Raw genomic sequence first — 10,450 nt, 5'->3', positions numbered from 1 at the left:
TTTGTCTCAAAACAATATTACAGAAACAAAGAATAACCACTTAAGAATTTGAGCTTTTAGTAGCCGCCGTATGGCGAGTATTAACTTTGATAATTTGGTCTCCAAAAAACATTGCCAGACTCAATTCTATTGGAAATCTACTCATGCCAAGCGTCTCAGCATGGTTTCTTGCACGTAGAAAATTCTGAAGGGTTATCTATTCTACCTGACGATGCATGCGTCGTTGGGCAAATTGAAACGCGCCAAGCCCCTCAATGCACTGCTTTGGACGCCGAAAATTCTAAAGGGTGTTCTATTCAGCCTGCATCCGATGCGTAATGGTTACATATGTGACTTCTTTGCTGGACGTGCGCTGTTAGTATCTAGCTGTCGGAGAAGTTTGTATATGTATATATTTGGAACATCACGGCGACCAGTAGCCCCAGTGGACATACACAGCGGCGTCTTATTATTGCGATAGCAATTATATGTACACTCCAAAGCATATTTCTGCCGTCGGCGTCGCCTTCGCCGTCGCCGTGAGGTTCCGTATGATGTCAACGGCGATGAAATCGTCGCCGCGCTCCGGACGCTGTGTGTGCGAGTGAAAGGGCGCGTTCTGCGCCGTGCTCCCTGAAGGGCTGCAGATTTCGGCGTCTTTTTCCTCCTTTCCATATTGTTGCACGGACGTGTTAGTGAGGAAAACGATGACCGGGGAACGTGCTTGCGGCCCCGGGTGGGAAAAGCGGAAGAGGACGACTCTGGGTTGCTGGCGTCGCTCTTGCGCTCACCCTTCACGACCTGCAATAAACGGCCCCTTCATCCGTAAGGGTGACAAACGGTCTCCTTCAGGCGTAACAAAGTGGTGGAGGTGCGGGGTAAGCGTTCACAACAACGGAATCGTCACTGCTGCAGCTTCGTCGAAGCCATCGACTTGTCGGCCTCCCGCCATCTGCCGCGACCATCTTCGACTTGACTGAAGAAGGAGCCGCTCCGAGGGCAGAGCCGAGCAGTTTGCTGCAGTACTACCGAGTTCCACCCACTTTCGGAGGAAAAGCGGGAGAAGATGCCGGCGATCGGCTCGTCTACTACAAACGAGTGAGCAGGTCCAACGGGTGGGATTCAACCACTCAGTTTACCAATGTGGTGTTCTCCCTACCGACACCGCACTCGTGTGGTGCGAGAACCACGAGGGCGCGCTTACGACGTGGGAACTATTTCTTGAAGAGCTCAAGGCGTGTTTTGGGGACTCAGTCGCCAAAAAGAAGCCTGTTGAGCAGACATTGTCGCAACGGGCGCAGCTACCAGGTGAGACATGCACCACATATATTGAAGTAGTTTTAAAGCTGTGCAAGGTGGTCAGTGCTCGCATGTCAGAAGAAGATAAAGTCGGACATTTGCTGAAAGGAGTGGCTAAGGTAGTAAGGACGTATACAATCTTCTAATCGGTAAAGAAAGCCTAAGTTCTGTGTCCGACGTCATTCGGCATTGCAGAACTTTTGAAACGCTCAAGATGCGTTGGATTGCGCCAAAGTTTGGTCGGTTGGCAAACGTTACGACGGTTGCCAGTGTGGACTCGAGCCCTTGCCTCGACTTTCCGTCGACCATACGACAGATTGTCCGCGAGGAACTTTCCCGCCGCGAACAGATGTCGCGTTCAACAGCTGACCACCATGGCATATACACGTCGCGTGAGGCTATGACAGCACCACATTCGGCCCCTTGGCAACCGATGGTTAGCGCAGCGGCTATATATAGAGTACAGCGCAGCCCCACAGTCTCGGATGACAACACGCTCTCCGACTCCACGCTATGACCGACACGCACAGCGCACGCCTTCTCGACCCCCGATGTATCGTCATGACGCCCGCCACGGACCAACACAACACTGAAGAGAAAATCACAATATTCGCTTCATCGACGAACAACAACGAAGGTTTCGACCTCCCCCGGTGTGTTACTCTTGCGGTGTTCCGGGTCATATATCGCGGTTTTGTAACCAGCGTATGACCACGTGGTATGGCGAGCCCTCAGAGGTTTCACGATCCTCCGAACGGCCTCATGGTGCCCCATGGCCAGCACACGCATCGTCTGGCTACGAGTACTGGCCGCGCAGCTCCCGGAATCGCTCCCCGGCATCTGACAGGAGTTTGACGCTCCCACCGCGTCCTCGTGCATCCCGTTCTTCATTACCGCTACGTCGCACCACGTCCCCTTCGTCACCGGAAAACTAGCCAGCGCGGCCGATGGATGTGAGGTCGTTGGAGATGTGCTACTGATAGAAATACCTCCTGTGTTGATGCTTAAAAACAAAGGGCACGTTTTTGTGGATAATGTGCCTGTCATGGCTCTGGGAGACACAGGCGCAAAAATTTCGGTTATGGGTGTCGCTTTTAAAGACGTGTTAGGGCGAAAGGTCATGTTCAAATGGGATGGTGCTTCAAAGTTCTGTGGAGTGAGTTGCGACCTATTGGTGTGTGTAGTGTTGACGTGTTTTGGGAGGCCATGTTATTACGACAGAGTTTGTGATTATTCCTCGGTCGACCCATGATGTTAATCTCGGCATGGACTTCTTAAGGGAGTGTGGTGCCACTGTCGACTGCCGCACAGGGAAGGTATTCATAAGTGGTAGGATGCCGTCAGGACTCCTAGAGAACCCTGTAGATCATTAAACTACACTGCGTGTTTGTGGCGACACGGTCGTACCTGCATCATCTACCGTTTGTGTTCCCGTTGTCTGTTGCGGCGCCGATTCTGACAGCTTCGATGCTACCGTAGAACCGATGCACACGAACTGTATGAAGAAGAATGTGTTGGTTCCACATTGTGTGGCATCGATCAAAGGCGGACGCGCTGGCTTGTGGATCGTAAATTGTTCTACGGAGCCCGTGGTATTACCAGATGGCTTGAAATTAGCCTTCGTCCGGGAACATGCCTATTTATCCGTGGCTGAACTTACAGAAGTGCCGGCAGAACCTGACGGCCACAGTTCGGAAACGGCCCTTTTGGTGATGGTAAATAAATCGCTCAGTACGAGCGACCGCCGAACGCTAACGGGTGTGCTTTCGAAGCACATTTCGGTATTCGACTTTGCGCAGAAGGACAATATACCTCCAATCCTCGCGTCACGAACACGCCATACCATCAACACGGATTCAGCAAATCCGATTAGACAAAAGCCATATCGCGTTTCACCATCAGAGCGCCAGATTATCAGCGACCAAGTGCACGAAATGATGAAAAAGGGAGTAATACAAAAGTCACCGAGTCCGTGGGCAGCTCCAGTGATTCTTGTTAAAAAGAAGTATGGATCTTGGAGATTTTGCGTGGACTATCGTCGATTGAATGCTGTAACAAAAAAAGGACGTGTACCCACTCCCACGTATTGATGAAGCAATAGGCTGCCTTCATTCCGCCTCTTACTTTTCCTCAGTAGGCTTACGATCCATCTACTGGCAAATTCCGATGCATCCAGAAGACAAGGAAAAGACTGCCTTCGTAACCTCTGACGGGCTCTTTAAATTTAATGTGATGCCATATGGACTGTGCAACGCTCCGGCAACTTTCGAGAGATTTATGGACACTATTCTGCGTGGCTTGAAGTGGAACATCTGCATGTGCTACCTCGACGACGTCATCTTTGGCCGCACCTTCAGCGAACACAACTCGCGTCTGGATATTGTCCTGAACTGTATCAGAAACGCTGGCCTCGTTTTAAACTCAAAGAAATGCCACTTCGGAGACCGCCAAACCCTTGTTCTTGGGCACCTCGTCGATAAGGACGGCATCCGCCCTGATCCTCAGAAGACAGCAGCCGTTGAAGCGTTTAGTGCGCCACGCTCTGTCAAGGAGCTCCGTAGTTTTCTGCGGCTTTGTTCCTACTTCCGCCGCTTTATCCCTAAGTTTGCCGACGTCGCGTACCCGCTGACATGTCTGCTACGAGAGGACACCCCCTTTGAGTGGACTCCGGAGTGCGACTCTTCTTTTCGTCAGTTGAAGTTTTTGCTGACGTCACGGCCTGTTCTTCAGCACTTCAATCCTTCAGCTGCAACGGAAGTCCATGCGGATGCCAGTGGCATAGGTATTGGCGCCGTCCTAGTTCAGCGCCACGATGACCGTGAACACGTAATCGCATATTCAAGTCGATCCTTAAGTAGGCCTGAGCAGAACTACACTGTCACGGAACAAGAATGCCGCGCAGTAATATTTGCGGTTCAGCGATTTCGTTCTTACCTGTATGGACGCCTCTTCACAGTTGACACGGACCACCACTCATTGTGTTGGCTTGTAAATCTTCGTGACCCTTGTGGCCGCCTTGCACGCTGGGCGCTCCGACTGCAAGAATGCAGCTTCAGCGTCTCTTATAAGAGTGGTCGACGACGCGCTGACGCGGACTGCCTCTCGCGTATACCACTTAGCACTACGGACTGTGACGCCGACGACTTCGATCACCTTGTGGCTTATCTGTCGCCGCGTTTTCCAGACTACGACTGTTTCAAAGCCTAACAGCGAAAGGACGCTAAATTAACACCGCTCTTCACCACTATGACCGCCTCTACTACAGTACACGATTTCTGCGTACGTGACGGACTCCTGTATAAGAAGAACTTTTCCGGCACTGGCGCACGTTATCTTCTAGTGGTGCCGGAGAGCCTTCGCATAGCGATTCTGAGTGCTATGCACGATTACCCTACGTCTGGCCATTTAGGTTTGGCGAGGACGCTCTACCGGATTCAGGAACGCTTTTATTGGCCTGGAATGCGACAGTCTGTTGAGACGTATGTGGCCAGCTGCATGTAGTGTCAGCGCCACATACGTCCATCTACTGGTCCAGCCGGTATCCTGCAGCTGATCCCGTCTCCTAGCACGCCTTGCCAACAAGTGGGCATTGACTTCGTGGGCCCTTTTAAAAAATCAGCCAAAGGAAATTGGTGGATAATTGTTTGCGTCGACTACCTCACACGCTATACAGTGAGATGGCGGCCGTGCCCTCAGGAACTGCCACTGACGTTGCAACGTTCCTGCTGCAATATGTCATCCTGCGACATGGTCCGCCTCGCGTGATCATCAGCGACCGTGGACGACAATTCACAGCAGATGTCGTGGAGGAGATCCTTCGTTTATGTGAAACCCACTTGCGTGACTCGACACCATACCATCCTCAAACAAATGGCCTTACGAAGCGCACCAATCGAACAATTATAAACATGCTATCTATGTATGTTTCATCCGACCACAAGAACTGAGATGACGTACTGCCTTTTATCACGTACGCGTTCAACACCGCCAGGCACGAGACTACCGGCTATAGCCCTTCCTTCCTGATGTATGCACGGCCACCCCGGTACACAATCGACACTATTTTCCCTTTCTGTAGTCATGAAAATTCCACTGTCGCCGAGACCCTCTGCCTTGCCGAATAGGCGCGTCGTATTGCTCGTTTACGCACTTTGGCATCGCAGGACAGATCAAAAGCACAGTACGACCTTCGCCACCGTCCGGTAACCTATCGCCCTGGTGATTTAGTGTGGCTGTGGACTTCTGTACGGAAGCGCGGGTTATGCCAAAAGCTTTTGGCCACCTACGATGGACCATTTGTTATTCTGAACAGACTCACGGAGGTCCCTTATACCATAGCTCGCCTCACAGAGAGTGGTAGAAGAGCTGCCAAGACCCAAGTGGTCCATGTCGCCCGCTTGAAATTGTTCACGCCAAGACAACTGGATTCACTCGCCCGGTGGGCTTCGTCTGGGACGAGAGGAATGTTGCACGGACGTGTTAGTGAGGAAAACGATGACCGGTGAACGTCTTGCGGTCCCGGGTGGGAAAAAAGTAAGAGGACGACTCTGGGTTCATCAACCAGCTGGCCGCTCTCGCGCTCACCCTTCGCGACCTACAATAAACAGCCCCTTCATCCGTAAGGGTGACAAACAGTCTCCTTCACGCGTAACAATATATAGAGACTGAACGCAACATTTTCCGTCACGCGAAAGGCTGTGGGGGGACGGGAGGGAGGGAGGTGAGGTGGTGTTTAGCTGCAGCACTAAATACGTATTTATATAAAAACGCCGCGCGCGTTCGGTGCGAACGCTGGCAAAACGCCGACGGCGACGACAACAGTTCTGCGCGTTGCTGGTGCTGCTGCATGTCCAAGTTTATACAGCTGATAAAACTACTATCCTTGCTCTGTATAGCTCTCTACTAATTTTCTATCGCAATTGATGCTTCGCCTTTCAGGTGAAACTGCGACATTTTTTGTTAGCATTGCTGTTCACTTTATTTCCTTAAAGAAACAGTGTGAGGTGTATTACACAAGTTGTTCGCGTTCGCACGACTAGTGCCTTTATGCAAGGTGCTTGATGCACGTGGGAGAGAGGGCGCATCCATCGACCACCCTCGCTAGCGAAAGACGGCAGCAAAGCTCCACGCTCCCCTTAGGCATCTTGTAAGCGGACCGTGTATCTCGCTCCGCTAGCCCGCTTGCGGCTAAGCGGAATGAATGAATGAATTCTTTATTAAGAAAAGGGAGGACCGAAGGTCGCTGGTGGGGGAGGAGGGACATACGAGGAGAGGTAGACACCCACTAAATCGCGCGAGCCAGGCCGCTAGCAACGCCGAAGTGGGCTAATTTTACCAGGTGATCGGGGTTTTCGAGAATGTCGTTCTGTAAAGCTTCAATGTGGCAATGCTGAAAGATATTGCTGTCGTCTCGATACATATTTAACATGGGACAGTGTAAAATGAAATGCTGCAAGTTGGCTTCGCATACGGAGTGGCAGAAGGTGCATATTGGGGGGGCAGAGGCGTCAATGCCCTTTTTTGGTCAGCCACTGTCTGCCATTTGTGAATTCTGTCAGGGGTAGTAGCTGTGTTGGCAAGTATTTTATTTATAAATATTTCCTGGGATCTGCTGAGGGCGAGGTCCTTAAACATGTGAGGAGGAGTGAGATGTTTGAGTCTCTCCCTGTTAGCGTACTTGAGGAAGCGATGTATTCGTGCCATTTCGAAATGAGAGTTCGGCGGCAAATCCGCATAGGTGTGGTCACCAAGGTCGGGAGACCCGTGTAGGAGAGGTTCGAGACGAAAAGGCAAAACTCCAGATTGTGAGGTGGCAAGATCATGCGCCACCTCGTTACCTCCCCCCTGGGCCCCCACGTGTCCCGGCGTCCAGGCGACCCTAACGTCATTGCCATTCTTCTGCTTGTGCTGTAGAATATGGCGGATACGTATAGCAGTGATATCTTCCACACTGGGGTCCTCAATGTCCTTTAATGCTTCGAAGGAGTCGGTGTAGATGGTGGATGGCGCGGCATTGTCTTGTAAGGCGGTCCAGATGGCCAAAAGTTCTGCCTGTGCAGGTGTCGCGTAGTTTAGTGTACAAATATAGCGCCTGGCCTCACCGGTCGAAGGTTTGTACCAGGCCAGAGCCATGCGGTCGCCATCGAGTGCGGCGTCAGTAAATATTGCGTTAGCGTCGCACTGATTGTGTCTGTGAGAGAGGCGCTGTCTGGCCGTAGTTGCCCCTGTTGCGAGTGGCGTAGACATCTTGGAGGGGTAAACGGTAGGAAAAGCAAGGGTGGTTTCTTCGGCTGCAGTGTTCCGCGGTTCTACGCGGACGCGTCGGGTGTCCCACAGCAGTGTGTCTTGGCCCTGTGTCGTGAGATGCAGTCGATTATTCAGTGATGTCTGAGCATGTTTGATGATGTCGTCGATGGATGGCAGGGGCGTTAAGTCTTGCAGTTTGCGTATATTCGTGAACTTCGGGAGACCTGTAATTGTCCGAAGGATTTGTCGGTAGAGTACTTGAATGTTTTTTTCGGCTGTTTTTGATGGTGTTACGACTATGCTTCCATAGGTGATTTTGCCAAGTGCGATGGATCTGATGAGGGTGGTGCAGGCTGCCTGCCGTGCCCCGCCGAACTTGTTGGAGACGCGCTTTATAGTGTGCAAGAGCCTGGGCCATTACTTTTTGAGCTCAGTCGTCCAAAATTGTCCCGTATTGCAACTGTGGATGGGAATCCCAAGAATTTTAACGTGACCGTGGGTGGCCCTGAGTTCATGCTGACCCAATGTCAATACTATTGCCTGTTGTGGCAGGAGCACGCTTCGTCTGCCATTGACACATAGAAGTTGCGTTTTCTCAGGTGCTAAAGTGAGTCCCAGTTTAGGAAGGGTGTCTTCGAGTGCAATAAGGGCAGCTTGAAGTTCGGTGGTCATGTGCTCAATGTTCCCGCCATAGTCTTGTGCTTCTGTCCAAATGGTTATGTCATCCGCATATATGGTATAGCGGGCGCTACTGCTTGTCTCTAGTTCGCGGGCCACAGTAAGCATGGCCACATTAAAAAGCAGTGGTCCCAAAATCGAACCCTGAGGGACTCCTCGATCAAGATAGTTAGTGGCTGGAACGGCATTGCTGTTGCTGCGAAGTCGAATGGGTCTGGCTTCAAGAAATCTTGCGATCCAGTCTATTGTTCGTTGGCTGGGATATATTCTTGCTAGATTTGAGAGAATTTGATCTTGCTTGACATTGTCAAATGCTTTCCGCATGTCGACAGCTAGGATGTAGTCCGGTGGCCCACTCCTTGAATTTCTATTTAGGACCCTCCGAAGCAGCCAGAGGTTACTGTGGGTTCCCATGTTGGGTCTAAATCCGGCTTGGGACGGATGTAAGCCTGGTTTGCGATATTCGATGTAGTGGGTTATCCTGGTATGTATCATCCGCTCAGTGAGCTTACATATGGTTGGTGTAAGCGATATTGGGCGGAGATTGGCGATTTTTGTAGAGTCTTTCCCCGGTTTTGGTATCGGATTGATTATTGACAGGCGCATGTGATCTGGAAGAATTCCTTCGGACCACTGCTTGTTTATGACTTCTAGGAGAGCCATTTCCGTTTCTTCTGACAAGTTTCGCAACATTTTCCAGGTAATACCATCATGACCTGGTGCAGAATCGCTTCTACCCTGTTTAATGGCGGCATGAAGTTCTCCCAGCGTAAACGGGGTATCTAGGTCAGGGTTCGTAGAGTCTAGCTTTGGCGTTTCGAGGGGCGTGGGCGGCGTAGTGCTTGCGTGAGGGAAGAATGTTTTTATGATTTCCTCTTCGTGCTTGTCGGTGCCGTGTCGAAGTGTAAGGGTTTCTAGTGGGGATTGTCCTCTGCCTTTGCCAAGCATTTTGCGAAGGATCCCCCAGAGCTGTTTCATGCCGTTGATCTTGCCTAGTCGCTCGCAGGTAGAGACCCATTGCGCTCGACTGAGGTCTTCGCCATGCTGCCTGATAAGCTCGAAGATGCCTCTGATGCGACGGAGAGTCTGATACCTTCTACCATTGGTCTTGTACTTCTGTGTGAGCTTGTTAGCTTTCTTCCAGAGAGCAATCATCCTGGAGTCTATTACTCCCTCGTCTTCTTCCCCAAGTGTTTCTTCGGTGGCAGAACTGAGGTTGTCGCGCATAAGCTGAGCGAATTCTTCAATGGATTCGAATTTATCTCCGACACCCTCTCGGAAGTGGGACCAGTTGATAGTGCGAATAAGTTCGCGTTGTTTGCGAATCTTCTTATTGATGGTGAAAATAATGGGGTAGTGATCACTGCCCCATGTGGTAGGATGAGTTTCCCAGCGTTTTACTACTTTCGGGGTGGCAATGGTTAAATCGGGCGTGGTATCGGCTTGCTTCGCATGAAGCCCTGCTCGGGTATGCACCCCTATGGTGTTGCAAATATGAAGCGGTAATGACTCTAATTCATCAGCCAGGATGCGTCCTCTTGAATCGGCGGTGGCATATCCCCAGATACCATGCTTGGCATTGAAGTCGCCTCCTATGATGATCTGAGTGCCGTTGGCCTCGTGCAACAGCTTCGGAATCCATGCGTATTCGTTCGGCGATGTGGTGCCACTACGTGGTCGGTAGTAGACCGAGGCCACCACCAACGAGTGCTGTTTGCCTTTGCCGGGTAAAGCAAGCTTGACTGCCACGATCTCCCTGTAATGATTGCTAGCCTGCGTTGTATCCATGAGTATTGCAGTACATGACTTGTGAACTAATACTGCTGCCTGCCCTTTCTGCAACGGCACAAGGTCTGTGCCCCTTCCGGAAACGTGAGTGATTGTTGGGTGCGTGAAGGTCTGATAATTATGTATTGAAACTGGGCCCCTAGTTTCCTGAAGCAGAATGATGAGGGGTTTGTATTGATCAACTTGATACCTTAACGCTTGGACATTCTGAGAGATGCTCCTGCAGTTCCACTGGATACATATATTGTTGGGAGTTTTCATGATTAATCCCTGCTGCGCTTGCGGGATCGCCGCCAATTCCTGTTGTATTCGTCTAAAGTAGCCTTATGCTGGGCAAGCTCCCGCTCGTTGACCTCTTTGTGCTGCATGATAACCTGTTCCTGTTGTTCGATGGCTCGCTCAATTGCCTCCATACGGGAGTTCAATTTCTCGAGAAGTTGCATGATGGTGTCCATTGCCC

This window comes from Dermacentor silvarum, unplaced genomic scaffold (assembly GCF_013339745.2).
Source record: "Dermacentor silvarum isolate Dsil-2018 unplaced genomic scaffold, BIME_Dsil_1.4 Seq563, whole genome shotgun sequence".
Lineage (NCBI taxonomy): Eukaryota > Metazoa > Arthropoda > Arachnida > Ixodida > Ixodidae > Dermacentor > Dermacentor silvarum.
This window is presented reverse-complemented; position numbering follows the sequence as displayed.